At 46.0% G+C, this 15,688-nt stretch overlaps 1 long non-coding RNA gene across 1 annotated transcript in view; it reads left to right on the top strand.

Moving 5' to 3' along the window:
- The window catches only part of LOC147581472 (uncharacterized), a 40,329-nt gene extending 30,404 nt beyond the window's left edge, over positions 1-9,925 (top strand). Inside the window, exon 3 of the long non-coding RNA XR_015249948.1 lies at positions 9,632-9,925. This is a non-coding gene — a long non-coding RNA (uncharacterized LOC147581472). The remainder of the gene's footprint in view (positions 1-9,631) is intronic.
- The last annotated feature ends 5,763 nt before the right edge of the window (positions 9,926-15,688 follow it).

Genomic DNA, 15,688 nt, shown 5'->3' with positions numbered 1-15,688 from the left:
ACAGCCTCCAACACCCTCTTCATCATTCGTTCATTAACAAACATGGCAGAATTAATTATTATTTGATCAATAATTATAATTATTTTAATAAGCATATTGCAAGTGATTATTAAGTAACTAATAATATGATTAAAGTTAATGAAAAATAATTATCTGTAATAATTATAAGCAACCGCTTAGTAATTAATAATGAAATAAAAAATTAATTTTTGCCTTCTTTATTCAGGATTCTCTAAAAGGTCTCCCAATAGATATTACTGCTTTGCCAGTTGGCCTTATTTTCTTGGCAACCCATGAAACTAGACTTTTAACCCCGGAAACATTTATCAGACTTGAGAGACACAATGCAGACACACAGAATGAACGCCTCAGGAGGCTGTGCATGCCCGCTTGGCACGTATGTAATCATTATAAATCATCTCACAGAAATTTCCATGCATTCTCAGTACTAGTTAATAACGAACTTTATATGAGAATTTACAATGGAGTTTTTTGCTGGTGTTAGGTCATTTGAGCCTCACACGGGATAGGGAGAGCAGACAGGTGAGGAAAGTGAGCTGTAGAGAATTTAAATTGCAGAGGAGATTGAACTCCAATCTTCACCCCGTAAATCCCACATGTTTCCTGCTATTCTGAGGAGTCCGTTTCTATCGCACTGGAGAGTATGGCTTCAAGAAGGAGCAGGGCACAGGGCTTTGCCACACTTCGCTGAATTAGCTGACGAAAGTTCTTCAGGGCGAAGAAGCCAATAGCACACTCAGCCCTCCGTTCACATGAAAGCTTGGATATCCTCAGCCACGGCAGAACTACGTTTCTAATTGAACAGCGAGGGTCCCACATCACGCACATGAGTGTCTAGGACAAATGGCTGGGTTCTGTCACTGGAGGTGATTATCCAGTTTTAGTCCAGAAATTAAAAATGATGTCATGGTCCAACCGGGCACAGCCGGTCTTCCACATGGACGGGCTTGCCGGTTGTGAGTTATTGCGAAGGGGTGGGTCCTCAAACGGGTCTACAGAATTCAGAAAGTGGGCCTCTCGCAGGTAAGACAAAGAATCCTGAGGCTTTTCTGAGCCTGGCTTCTTGGGTCTGAAATTGGAGGAACCAAGAAATGCTTTAAAGGATTCTAGGTGGTAGGAGTTCAGTAAGACCCCAGGGTCTGGAGGGCAGCTTGCTGCTGGTAACCTGGAGATCACGGTGGTGTATCTCCTACTTCAGGATATTCGGAATTCTCCGTGCGTTCACAGAGAGCTGCCATCCCGTTCCATTAAGACATTCCAGTTCAACGGTTCCGTGTTTTGTTAGCTGTGTAAAGTGGGTGGGTGAAGAAACACGGAGGGAGGGTATTAGCAGAAGGGCCATATGCCTATCCTCGCGCCAGGTTGTTAAATAAGGGTGAGGTGATGGTCCCTAAAGCCCGGGCTTGCGGTCAGCAGACCTCAGGGAGCAAACCTGTGGCAGAGGGTCTGCTGCCCTTCTCAGTCAGCATCGGAGAAGACATGGGATTTCCCAAAGCCGGCACCTTTTGGTGGTTCTGTTACTCTTTCGAGGCCAAGCAAGACAGACATGCTGTGCACCCATGTAAACAGAAGGTAACGAGTTCTTCTTTTTCATGGCCTCTTTCATGCCCACAGCAGGCCGAATGTTCTAGCCTTATGGGAACCACCTCCCCTCCCCCCCCACCATCTTTGATTATCAGGGTCTGAATTTTTAGCCTTTGTTACTGTGGGCTGCACTTTGCAGTGTCTTCAAACACCGGGATACACGACATGAGGTCAATAGGTGCGAAATCTTCAGTCTTTGGTTGTTCTGAAATAATTTCATAGGAAAAATTCTGGAGAACTGACCCCTTAAAAATCACGAGCAGACGTTTCCTGAGAGATCAAACTTAAATTGTGCTTTGGGGCAGCCTGCTCCCACTTAACGGGGCGCTCACCATTAACCAGATGGAACTGTGCACTGTCCTGGGGGCTCTGTCTTTGCCCCCTGTTGGCGGCACTGATGGAAGACGGTACAAAGAGAGAAGCAACGATTCCTGGCTCCGTAAGGACTTAGAGCAAGTTGCCCTGAGACCTGCACTCTTGCCTGGACTGTAAGTGGCTGGGTCTTCCTCCCTCACAGTTGTAGCGTTCTCTGTGCAGTGGTTCCTAAGGGCTGGAAAGCCGATGGCAGACCTCTGCAAGAAGGACAAGCAGACAGGATCACCACCCCATGCCGGAGGATTGGATGTCACCAGAATGGGCTTTGGCCCGGCGCTCCCCAGATTGGATTCCTGGGGTCCACTGAGTAAGCATGATCCCACCAACTCTAATGCCTGTAGGGACCAGGCAACAATAGAAATTGTTAACAAGAGACCGGGTGGGATTCTGGCAGATTGGAGAACATGGGTCCCTTGGGAGGGAACAGCCGCTTCCGAGCTGGAGCTGGTTGCTGACCCGCAGTTAGAGGGGCCGAGAGTGTTGCTATGTCTTATCTGAGATGAGATGGAAATCTTGATTGTTTTTTCATGTGAAATATCTCAACTGGAATACTGATAGCAGTTCAGGTTTTTAAAAACCGCTTTGTAAGTTTATGACGTTGAAGTTGAGGGTCTGTTGTCTCAACACTCTGCTGTCATACATCATCTACATATTTGTCCCTGACAACGCTAATAACATTGACCTGTAGGGCTCCAACTCTCCCTCTTCCTTCCTTTCCATCTCCTGGGGCTCAGAATACATGGCTTGCTGAATTCCCCTGAGCATCCTGTGAGGTGGGCAGGGGTGAGGCTTCAACAGCTTTCTGCAGCAAAGCGGGTCCCCAGGGCCCGATGAGGGCACCCCTAGCCCTCACTCCTAGGAGGTGCCCCTCTGGGCATGGGGCAAAGCCTCCCACTGCTGCAAGGCAAGCCCTGCTGGGGTGACACAGGACACGTGGCGTCCACTGCATCAGTAACGACACTGTCCAGAGGTCTACAAGAGGAAGTGAAAGGAAAGCCCATCAAAACCCATCCAGAACAGCAGGGAAATTCCATGTAGCCAGGGTCTACCCACACCACTGGCGGCAGCCGGGCTCCGCAGAGAGCCCCAGCTCTGTAGCTATCTTGCAGGGCCTCTGTGCATGGGCTGCCTTAATGTGCTGATGCGAATGTCAATACCAGCCCCTGTCGTAATCTAAAGGTCAGCAGATGTGTCCTCTGGCATGTGGGGCCTGCAGGGGCGCTAGTACTGGAAACACCTGCAGTGCTGAGGCTGTGCCCATCCAGTTGGCTTCTGCGGGGCCCCGGGCTGGGCTGGAACAGTGTTGGAGAAGCCCTCTGCTGATGGTTGCGGGCCCCGCCAGTGGGCTCTCCTCCCCTGCCCTGCAGAATGAGTGGTGTTAGCCAGCTTTCCCTCCTGTCGTGAGCACGGTGTTCAGGGCAACCACGTGTCCTCTGAGAGGTGATAGAAATAATGAGAGCAGGACGACAGGCCCAAAATAGACTTTACTTTGATCAGACCCCATATGTGCGTCATGCCGTGAAGGGAATGGCCCGGGATCTGGAGCCTCTCCGCTGCCTCCTGTCCCCTTTGGGGAATGGTCTCTCTGAGGAACCTTATTCTTTCAGGATCCTGTCTGCCTGCTGATTCTCCCCGATGGTCTTTATAGCCTGGTGCAATTTGGCTTTAATACACCAGAGAAATATGAATGGGAACAGAAACACAACACAGATGTCCACAGCCTCTTCCCCTGTGTCACAGAACTACGTATGTGCTTTGAGCTAGTGGTTTTGAGGAATGATGAAAAACATGTGGTTTTACCCCAACTTCCAAGAATTAGAGGCAGATTCTAGGAGGGTGGGGACTGCCTGAACTTAAAAATAGTAGCACAACACATCTGGTGAGGGGATATTACTGCCCATTAAAAGGACAAAATAGGAGTTGGTCTGTGGGGTAGTGCATATACGTTCCCAGCTTTCCCGGTGAGGCCCAGCCCTGGGGGTGCTGCCTTCCCTTGACGTTGAGGACTGATAAAGAATTCCTCCAATTTCTAATGTTCACAGAGAACAGTGAACCTCCTGGTGGTGAGCCATATCTCCCTGGAATGTATCCTCACTTTGCCAGAGAGAAGTTTCTAGAACTAAGCCTGACCATGCACGTTACTCCCCCGTTTCAATGCACTCTTTGGTTCTCAGACTCAGCAGGTTGTACCAGACCCCTGATGTTCAGGCCCCGCTTATCTCAGAGGTCCACATATAGTCCATGTTTTCTCTTGCTGTTTGGTTTCGTTCTGTTCCAATTCTCTTTCTCCGCTTGACTAACTCTTACTTCAAGATTCAGGTTATGAGAGATTTCTGGGATGACTGCCCCAGCACTGCCCACCCTATCTGAGTTAAGGGCTTGGCACTCGCATAGCCCAACCGCCCAGGTGTCTGACCTGGCATTGAGCATGTACTTTGAACGGTCTTTCTCATTCTCTTGTGTTTTCAGTCGCATTATGCGACCTTCAAGTGCGGGGAAGCACATCTCCTCTTTGTTCTCCTGAGTACAGGCTTTCCTACCAGTAAAAATGTATGGGGCTCTCCTTATGCCTTTAGTTGCTGTGCTAAGCTCTACGGACGCGGTGGCAACAAACAAACAAAAAACATGCAGGAATCAAGACACGATTGCCCCCTGCATTAGTTTCCTAGGGCTGCCAGCACAAAGTTCCACAGACTGGGTGGCTTACGCAACAGAAATGTATTGTCTCACAGGTGTCGGCGGAGAGTAACGTGACCGGCATCAGCCTGCAGGAAGCTCACAGTCTCGGAGGAAAGCCAGACCTGCGAGCCAATCAGTAATACTGAGTGACAACGGCCACGCTACACACTGGAGTGGAGCAGGGGCACGGGAAGCACAGAAGCCAGTCCTCGGGGGAGCGCTGAGCAACAAGGGAGCAAGAGTGAGAGAGGGGGCCGGTTGGGAGAAGAGCTGCTGAGTGGATTTGGCTGAAGTCCTTCCGCCTTGAGCAGAGAGGGCCCCCAGGGGAAGTGGCTCTGGATCCTTGTACAAAGGAGTTAAGAGGCCGTGACCGCACCTACCCCGCTGGGTGTACTCTTTGGCTTTTTTTTTTTTTTTTTTTTTTTTGGTTGAAACGTAGAATTCATGTTTTTGTTGTTGTTCCTGGTGAGGGGATGTGGAAGAAGATTGAGCTAATAGTCACAAAAGCCAGCCACGATTCTCTCCTGTGGGCTACCCCTAGGGATGGAAACCTGGAGGGACTCTGTTCCCAGGCACAAGGTTGTAAACAAGTGAATAGAATAGAAATAATGGCAGGGGGTGTAAGAGGAGGGGAGAAGGTGACTGGAGAAGATTAGGAGGAAACAGAGGTTGGGACTGATTGCCTAAGGGAGGATATACCTCCCTGTGGAGTCCCAGGAAGGTCACCCCATGAGGAGGTGGGGTGTGACCAGGGGGACACAAGAAGTCTGCCTAGGACTGAACACTTAGTGGATTGCACAACCCTGAGAGTGGAATGATGCTTCTTTGTGGCACTGGGGTGGGTGCATTTGCTTTTCCAGTCACCTGTCGGGCTTGGGTGCCAGCCAGAGAAGGGACCATGAGGGCGGACTCCCTATATGTGGTTAGGAACCCTATTCAGAGTCTTTTTTTCTCACCTGTTGTTTTCCTAAACCTCATATCAGCCCCGTGAGATAGGTGTGGCCGGGATTATTGACTCTGCTGCAGGTGAGAAAACAGAGAGGCTAGGCCAGTGGCCAAGGACAACCAGGGGTGATAGAGCTGCTCCTACACCCAGGCTGACCTCTCCTTGACCTCTTTCCCCCCAGGGGCTCACTCCTATTCCAGTCACGGTCAAGGAGATGGAGTGCCTAATCTTTTTGCAAACCGTGGAAACAGGATTGATTAAACTGGCAATAACTTTCCACTATACCCTAGGAAAACAAAATACAGAGAGCACCAAGTCTAATGTGCGGTTGTACGCAATGGAATACTTAGAAACGGCGGAATGGAGGCCCCCGGGTGGCTCAGTCGGTTAAGCGTCTGACTCTTGGTTTCGGTTCAGGTCATGAGCTCAGTTTCATGAGTTCAAGCCCCGTGTCAGGCTCCGTGCTGGTGACCTGAAGCCCGCTTGGGATTCTCTGTCTCTCTGCCTCGCTCTCTGCCCCTCCCCGATCCACACGGTCTCTGTCTCTCTCAAAATAAATACATAAACTTAAAAAAAAAAAAAAACAACAACAGTGGAATGGATGTATACGTGACAGCACGGTTGGATCTTACGAAGGCAGTGCTGAGTGAAAAGGGTAAGAAATGGCAGGAGGTACAGGACGCAGTTGGCTTTAGGTCAATTAAAGATACATGCCTACACCCACAACTTTCTTTAAATGGGCACAAACAAAAATTCATAATCAAACGCGTTTCAATGGTTATCTATGGGGAAGTAAGCAGTAAAAGCTAATGAATAACCAAAGGAAAGACCTTGTCTGGACCGATAATGGCAACGTGTCATGAATTCTATATCCTCAACCTCTGTAGCCAGAGATACGAAACCCCCCAACAAAAAAACAAGTAAAACCAAGACAGACCCCTCAAAAATACCGCAAAGAGGTATGAACTGTGAACTTCAGCTTTGCTAAAGCCTTACGCTTTGTTGGCAGTGAGTGAAGGAGGAGGTGGGGGGGGACGGGAGGGGGTGGCAGGCAAACCAGTGCCTTGCCTTCTGTGCATTCACTTCAGAGAACTGTTCCCGGTGTCTCCTCAATGAAATGACTTACGACACCCATCCATCCACCCCTCCCTGCATCCATTCGCCCATCCCAAACATTCATCCAGTGTTCCTAAATGGAAGAGCCTCTGCTTGGCCCTGGAAGGGACAAAGAGGTAAAGAAATCGGATCTTCCCTGGAGACGTGTTTTATCCGGTTTAAGTATAAGATGTCAGGGACTATGTGAATTTGGATTTTAAAATCTGCCTATACAGAGAGCTTGTAAAAACAGTACTAAAAAATCTCATTTTGGTCCACTTCCCTTAGTTACAATATAGAAGCCGGGGAGAGAGAACTAATACTTGGGATGAGATAAGTCACATTGCTGATTTTACGATGGAAACCCCAAAGCAACTGAAAATTGTCTGCCTCTAAATGAAAGGTTAACCTTAAGAACAAAACAAAACAAAACTATTCATTGATTCATTTCACTGTAATGCCAGTTAGGGTTCTGAGCACTTTCAGTCTTTTGCTTCCATGGTGTGAATGTATGAGGAAGGTGACTAGATTATGCCCATCTTTACAGACAGAAAACTGAGGGTGACACTGAGTAATTTACTCAAGGTCACACGGCGATGAAAAAGGGATTTGAGCCCAGGTAATTTCAAATCAAAAGTATTTTTATCCCTTACATCAGGAGGCAGTGACTTTTTTTTTTTTCCTATTTAAAGCTAGATAGTAAATACTTTAGGCTTAGGGTCACAAGTCTGTGTTGACTACTCAGCTCTGCTCTTGTACTGCAACTGAATGGGCATGACTGTGGCCAGGATAGTCATGCTGCCTGCATTCTTTCTGGGCGGGCTTTCTCGTGTCCTCACAGGTATGCTCTCATTAGTGTTCCAACAAGGTCTCCAGGGGGAGCGTCTGCACGCCTCTGGAGAGCTCTCTCTGAAGGCACCAGCTGTTCTGTCCTGGAGCTCAGAATCCCATTGCTCTGCCCCAGGCAGGGGCACTGCTGGCCTCAGAATGCATGTTGTATTTAATACATTGCATAGATTGTTTTAAATCAGCTCTTTCAGACTACAGACTTAGCCTTTCTTCAAGCCAAGGACAATTTCCCTCCACTTTAATGGTTACTTCTTCTCCATGGACACCCTTTCCTTGTACTGGAAATTCTAACAGAGGATCACAATCCCTTATCTAAAGTATCTTTGTGTTTTTGCTTTGTTTTGTGTGTGTGTGTGTGTGTGTGCGTGCCTTTTGAAAAATGAATTTCCAGGGGCACCTGGGTGGCTCCATTGGTTAAGCGTCTGACTCTTGATTTTGGCTCAGGTCATGATCTCACAGTTCATAGGATTGAGCCCCGAGTTATGTTCTGTGCTGACAGCATGGAGCCTGCTTGGGATTCTCTCGCTCTCACTCTCACTCTTGCTCTCTCCTTCTCCCTCTGCCCCTCCCCCTTTCATGCTCTCTCTCTCTCTCTCTCTCTCTCTCTCAAAATAAATAAACATTAAATAAACAAATAAATAAATAAATAAATTTCCAGCCAACACATTTATTGGAAAAACATAACCTGAACTGATGTGAGACTACTTTTAGTTACTAAAAAATACTAGTGTGAGGGGCACCTGGGTGGCTCAGGTCATGATCTCATGGTTTTGTGGGTTCAAGCCAGCCAGCCAGCCCAGCTGTTGGGCTCCATGATGTCAGCACAGAGCCTGCTTGGGATTCTCTCTCTCCCTCTCTCTCTGCCCGTCCTCAACTTGTGCTGTCTCTGTCTCCCTCTCAAAATAAATACATAGACTTAAAAAAATTAAAAAAAGATACTAGTGTGTGAATATTCCAAATATTTTGGTGCTGAAAATGTTTGATTTCTGAGTACTTCCCATATGCTTCTGGGGATATTATCTAGTATGTACTATAACTATATAAATGTATGTAATGTAAAATGTATGTAAGAAATATATGTGATGTACATAAAAACAGAAATACATAGATACGTACAAATATATATAATATTCAGTGTTATTTCTAAAAGCTGAAACAATCTAAATTCCCAAACTTCTTCTGGCTTCGATGTTTTCAGATAAGAGACTGTAAATCTGTAATCATATGTCTACTCTCCTGGATCTACCCTCAAAGCTAACTTTTTCCTCAGTATTCCTCAGTCTTTGCATTTTTTCCTCTAAGTTTTCGTCTCTTCCTCAAGCGAGTCCCTCCACATTTTGAATGAACATTATCATGCTCGATAATAAAAGCCACTGTTTGTAGAAAATTGTATTAGTTCCCTCCTGCTGCTGTGATAAATTGCCACAAACTTAGTAGCTTAAAACAACACAATTTTATTATCTTATAGTGGTCCCAGAGGTCGGGTGTGTGTTGTGGGAATAAAATCACGGTGTTGGCCAGGTTAGTTCCCTCTGGAGACTCCAGGGTGAGTCCCTCCCTTTCCTCTTCCAGCTTCTAGAAGCTGTCGGCATTCCTTGGCTTGTGGCCACATGGCTTCAGTCTCTGCCTCCGTGGTCACATCACTTTCTGCTACTGCTCATTCTGATCTCCTACCTCTCAGGTAAGGGTCCTTGGGATTGCACCAGGCCAGCCTAGAGAATTCAAGATAACTGCCCCATTTTAAGAGTCTTGGTGTAATTACCCCTTTAGCCATGCAGGGTAACAGTCACAGATTCCAGAGATTAGGACACAGACATGCCAATCAACCACCAAATGCAACTGTATTCCATACACGATGCTCACTGCTCACTGACATATAGATAATGTCACAACGCCCTGTAGTGTGAGTGTGATAGTCAATATAAGTGTTACATTCAGTTTGCAGATGAGAAAACTGAGACTCAGAGATATTAAATAACAGGTGTCACACACTCTCTAATGGGTAGAGATAGAATTCAAAGCCAAATCTGCGCCACTAAAGGTCATGCTCCCTTAATAGCTGTCAATATCCCCATTTGACAGATGAAAACCAACCATCATTGAGAACAGCCCTACACAGGTCAGGGAAGCATCAGTGACTTTATGAAATCTTCTCCCTATTTGCACAATTCTTGCAAGTAATCCAGAAATCCGGGCCAGTATGAATCATCAATCTTCACCTCATGAGAAGAAGCATCTCTCCAAGGCCGAGAGCATAGACATGACTATAGAACACAGTGGAACTCAGGACAGAAAATCACCACAGTGTTGAAGGAAGGAGATCTCTGCCGCTTTTCCATCTGGGGAAATACTGACGGAGTTGTGGAGGGGTTCTCTTGGTGCACCGAGTACATTCTGTAATGTCCGTGGAAAGAGCGTGGCTGCGTGTCTCTATGTGTTTTGCAGTCATTCCTGTCTTCCTGTCTCAAGGACATAAGCACAGTCATTTAGTTAACTACTGGAGCCACGGACTCCCTTTTCTTTGGTAAACACTGCTGTGAGGTCTTTCTGCTTCCTTTTTGCAGCCATAGTAACCGTTGTTGGGTAATCCACGGTTGCTAGACTCCTCAACTGGAGGGAGATTTTTTTTAAAACCTAATGTCATATCCAGGCAGGACAAACAAGAAAGGTCCTTTTAACCACACTGGTCTCCTTTATAGCTATGGTGTTTTAGAAGAAATTTATATGGTCTAATATGCCTCTTCGTACTACGTGGGAAAGTGTAATTCACACACAGATATCGGTCTCAATTCTGAGAATAAGTGGAAAAATAATGATTGGAGCTATTACACATAAAATGCTTATTAGGCCAGGATCCACTTAATCCTCACACTTGCCTTAAAGTGGGTACTAACATGATTGCCATTTTACAGAGGACAGAGTTGACGTTTAGCAGTTTGAGCCCCGCGTCAAAGCTGTGTATGGCCAAGCTGAGGTTGGGGTTTGAACCCACAGCAGATGATTCCAGGCTAGAGTCAGGGCTGTAAAAGGAGCTCGCTAGTGCACCTTAGGTCTAGTTTACATACCGTCTGCCATTTGTGTGCATTCCATTACCCACTAGCTTTCTAGTTCTAGAGAGAACACCATGGATAGGTTCTTCAACTCCTCATTGAGTGAGGTTTTCCCTAGAAAATACGGCCCTTCAAGAAACAAGTAAAATCAAGGCAAACTTTCTCTAATGGGGAGAAAGGGAGGATTAACTGCCCAAAGAGGGAAAAGTAAAGGGCTACAGGTCCCCCCCAGCTGGATGTGGTGGCCACATGTTCCAGCCCGTGTGACAGCAGAGACAGCCCCGGGGCCGTAAGCGGTCCCGGCTCCTCTGAAGAGTGGCCAGGCATTTGGGACCTGGGACCACCCGGCACATGTCACCTATCGATCCTTCAACAGTGAGCATCTGGAGTCTCATCACACTCAAACACAGTCTGCTGCTTTATCATGACACGATCTCAGCCACCTTTATACGTAAGGAGACAATATGGAGAATGAAGGAGGGCAGTCTTCTAAAAAGTTGTATTTATTTGTTTGAGGGGCTCTAATCTCCCAAGTGGACTTTCCCAGAGGCACCCGTCCACGGCAGAATGTTATTACACTGTAAGGAATTTACACTATTATTTATGGTTTTTATTACATTATTAGGAATTTATATTATTATATTGGTATATTAATGCATATTATATATTAAGAATATTATTTTTATTGAACTATCCTAATCTTACTGAGTCCTCAGACATAGGTTAATATTCTTAAGGTCTGTAAAGAGTTCTTATAAATCCGTGCAGAAATAAAGACGATTGATCCGACACAAAAATGGGAGAAATAAATAAGCCATTCACGCAAAAAGAGATATAAAATGCCCCAAATTATAAGTAGACAACCTTAACTCTCTCTCTTTTTTTTTAGTGTTTATTTATTTTAAGAGAGAGAGAGAGATTGACAGTGAGACTGGGGGAGGGGCAGAGGGAGAAAGAGAAGGAATCTTAAGCAGGCTCCACACTCGGCACAGAGCCTGATGTGGGGCTTGATCCTATGACCCTGGGATCATGACCTGAGCTAAAATCAAGAGTCAGATGCTCAACCGACTGAGCCATCCAGGCACCCTGACATGCTCTTAATGAAAGCAACTTAAACTAAGTAAGATGCTATATTTCCCTACCAAATTGTCAAAGAGAACAAAAACAACAGATTTAGAATTCTGTGCTATAGACCGTATGAAAAAATAGAGTTGATAGACTCTGTGATGAGAATATACATTTGGTTCAATTATCACAGAAGGGCATCTGGGGATAAAAACAACCTTTAAAGGGACAGCATCACACATACATCAACACACAGGTACAGAAGATAGCTACAGAAATATAGACACATACACACATACGTGCACACACACACACACACACACACTGCATATGCTTTGACCCGGCAATGAAACTTTGAGGAATGTGAGCAAAAATGGCCAATACACTTGACAAGATCCTTAATCTCACTAGAAATCGGGGAAATGCATATAAAACACAGTAAGATACCAGGTTTAATCAGAGCGGCAACAACCCAAAGTTTGCTCAGATAAAGCGTGGGTCAGGTTGTGCAACACAAATGCCCTCGCTGGGTCTCTGGAGGGAGTGCTACTGTGTCGCCACGCCAGTGGGCAATTTGACGCTATCTGCACAAACGAGGCATGTGCCTCCTCGACCACCTAACAGTCCTACTGTTCTGAATCTCCTCAGAGAAACATGTGCACGTGTGTTTGAGGAAAAGATCTAACGTAGCGCTGCTGGTCTTAGCAAAAAACTAGAAAGAGTCCAAATACCCAACAACACGGCAATAGTTCAGTAAACAGTGGTTTGTCTTTATTATGGGACCCTACACAGCAGTTACGGAGAGGGATGCTGATCGCATGTGTTATCGCGGAAGCATCTGCAAGATACTCCGTCCAGTGAACAGAGACAGCATGAGAGCATCTGTGTACCACCCCCCCGCCTCACAAATAATAATACCATGCAGCACCATATACTTTACTTAGATACATGGAAATATACGTAAGCACATTGAAAAAGTGAAGGGTATGCACCAACCAATAACAGTCGTTATCTCTGTAAGAGTGGTGGTGACTAGACGGGTCATTAATGGGGACTTTAGTCATATCTGTAATGTTTTACGTTGTTGCCAACAGTGTGTATTCATTTATTATGTGTGTGTTCTAAAACTGTATAAAAATGGGGCGCCTGCGTGGCTCAGTTGGTTAAGCGACAGGTCATGATCTCGAGGTTTTTGAGTTTGAGCCCCGCATAGGGCACTGTGGGGATGGCTCAGAGCCTGGAGCCTGCTTCGGATTCTGTGTCTCCCTCTCTCTCTGCCCCACCCCTGCTTGCACTCTGTCTCTCTGTCTTTCAAAAATGAATAAACATTAAAAAAGTGTTTTAGAAAATGATTGCAAAGATTTTGTGACACTAATACTTACCAAGGTGTTAGTTGTGAAAATGTGGAACTGGCCAAAATGTCCAGCAGCAAGGAATACATTGTAAGATACCTCATGACGTGTTATAATACAAGCATCAAAATAATATTGGGAAGTCTATTAAATAGTGGAGAGGAAATGCTCACAACAACATCAAGGGGAAAAGGCAGAATACCAAATAGTGTGTACATTATTAAATACCTGTCAACTGATGGGCCCAGAGCAGAGATGTCAGATTCCAAAATGTGAGTGGGCTAGCCAAAAAGCTTTTTAAAGGCTAATACCAAAGTCAAACAATCTCAGTGATTGCAATGATGGTCCCACTAAGATGGCAGAACTATGGAGGCCAGAGAACTTGAGGAAGAAGGCTTGGCAAAGCAGCTAAGCGGAAAGCAGAAGCGAGCAGGGTGCTAATGGAGAGGCTGAGGGTCGGATCTGTCTCACCTCACACTGGAGCTGGCTCAGCTCTACCCGGAGATTCTGATCCCTCGCTGGTTCGGTCCAGCCTATGGTCGGTCTGGTCTCTTCCCTGTAGCTGCTTCAGCAGGGACTCTGTCAGAACAAGGGCAATGGCCTCCTCTTGCCAGAAGGTCTTTGCAGACTACAGTGTGATCCCCAACTGCACGGGGCACCTCTGATTTGCTGGATGGCGAACAGGTATTCCAGGCTTAGCTCATTTCATTTCCCGTAAGGAGCACAGAGCACCAGGCCACATTCTGGGGGCAACACTAGGTAGTTACCACCCGCAAGTCCCTTTTTCTTTGGCTAATGCAGAAACTGGCTCATAGTCATGAAAGCACATGGCATGCCACATAAAGTAGTGAGTCTCCCTTGAAAGTCAAGATGAATGTTAGAAAATTAAGTGAGAGTTAGAAACCCTTTAATGGAATAGCTCGATTTTACATTACGGACAAGGAACAGAGGGAAGGAAGAAAGAGGGAGAGAGAGAGAAGAAAATGACCAGAGGGTTCCATATTCACAAGTGACAACGTTGTTATTTCTAAGTAACTTCCTGCCCCCCGGCAGCACTAGAACCTGAGTGAATTCATGCCCTTTCTCCAGGTGGAGGGTGGGAAGAACAGTAAAATAAGATACGAACTAAGATAAGACAACGGGATAAAGAGTCTAATTTGAAAACCCAGAGAGAAAATAATCTGGGTCCTAGGTCCTAGGTGGTTGTAGTTAAAACAAAACAAGTTATCAGCCAAACAGATCGAAATCTCTACCTGAGCTTGGGGGCAGAGAGGCAGAAGAATAAGAGGGGGAGAAACGAGGAAAAAGCATTTCTGATCCTGGAGGTGAAAGTCGGGCACCTGGGAATGATTCCAGGAACCGTGAGCCCGAGGTCAACTCATTTGTTTCACTGTTCATTTCTCCTCTACTCTGTTTGTGTTCAAATCCCTTTGGTCCCCCTGCTTTCCCACCTGCACGTTGTAGTTGCTCTTAGGGAAGGGGACGAACAATCCAGAGTCCCTCATTTGTTTTATGACAAGGGGTCCCTGGCACGGGAAGGGGCAGATGGGGTGGGAGAGTTGCTGTTTCCCCACGCGCCCAGCAGAACCGCAGACGGTCAGGGTCAGGGGGAAGAGCTGGTGGGGCCCGCCGGCCAGCTTCAGAGATCTGAGCACCAGTTGTCTTCTGCGCTCAAGCTGGCAAACCTATTTAGAAGCTTTCCTGGGTGAGATGTCAGTGGATTTAAACTACACCCTTTCTCAGAGAATAGGTCTGTGCTTTTGAGCAATACTGACACCCAGTGTTTGAAATTTCAGGACTGAAAGGGAAATAAAAATGTGCCGTGAGGGGAAGAACAGATCCTAAACAGAACAGCTGTCATCTGTTGAAAAGTGGCTTCTTGTAAAGCAATGAAGGTTCAGAAAGGTGCGTCGTGCCGGGCTGGCCCAGCCTCTGGCTCCACACCAGGCCTGTTCCACTCCAAAGTGAGCGTGGGCACCGCTGTGAATTCGGGGGTGTGGGTGTGGGGGGGATCCTTTAGTTTGTAGAAAAGATTATTCAAAGACGATTTGGTTTTAAAAATCAACATTCGACCTACAGAAGTTACAAACTTTAAAGACTATGCTAGTTCTTAGGTTTTAAGTTCAGCTTCCAAAACTTACTCTTTTATTTAGAATTAAAATACATTCTCAGTCATAGATACTCTTTGGGAATGTCTGTCAATCAGCAACTGAAAAACTTAAGAACAAACCTGAATATTAAAAAATAAAATGAGAAAAATCCACTTAAAATGTTTAAGGGGGCTAATTGAGATTGTCATGGAACCTCTTCAAACACTGTAATTTCTTTTATAAACTTATTATAGTCGGGTATCTTTTTGACCATATCTGAATGAAAAGTTTCCCCAAATACTTTAGATAACTTTTTAAAATCAGATAAAACAAACCTATAAATAAGGCAGTTTAAGTTGCTGAAATGACCCAATATTGTTTTCCCAACTTAAAAAAATTATGCCATTATTTTTTAAATCATAAGTGTAGGGGCACCCGGGTGGCTCAGTCGGTTAAGCGTCCAACTTCGGCTCAGGTCCTGATTTCATGGCTTGTGGGTTCAAGCCCCATGTCAGGCTCTGTGCTGACAGCTCGGAGCCTGGAGCCTCCTTCGCATTCTGTTTCCCCCTCTCTCTACCCTCC

This window comes from Puma concolor, chromosome B1, assembly GCF_028749965.1.
Source record: "Puma concolor isolate L17-30 chromosome B1, mPumCon1.1.hap2, whole genome shotgun sequence".
Classification (NCBI taxonomy): Eukaryota; Metazoa; Chordata; class Mammalia; order Carnivora; family Felidae; genus Puma; species Puma concolor.
This window is presented reverse-complemented; position numbering and strand designations above follow the sequence as displayed.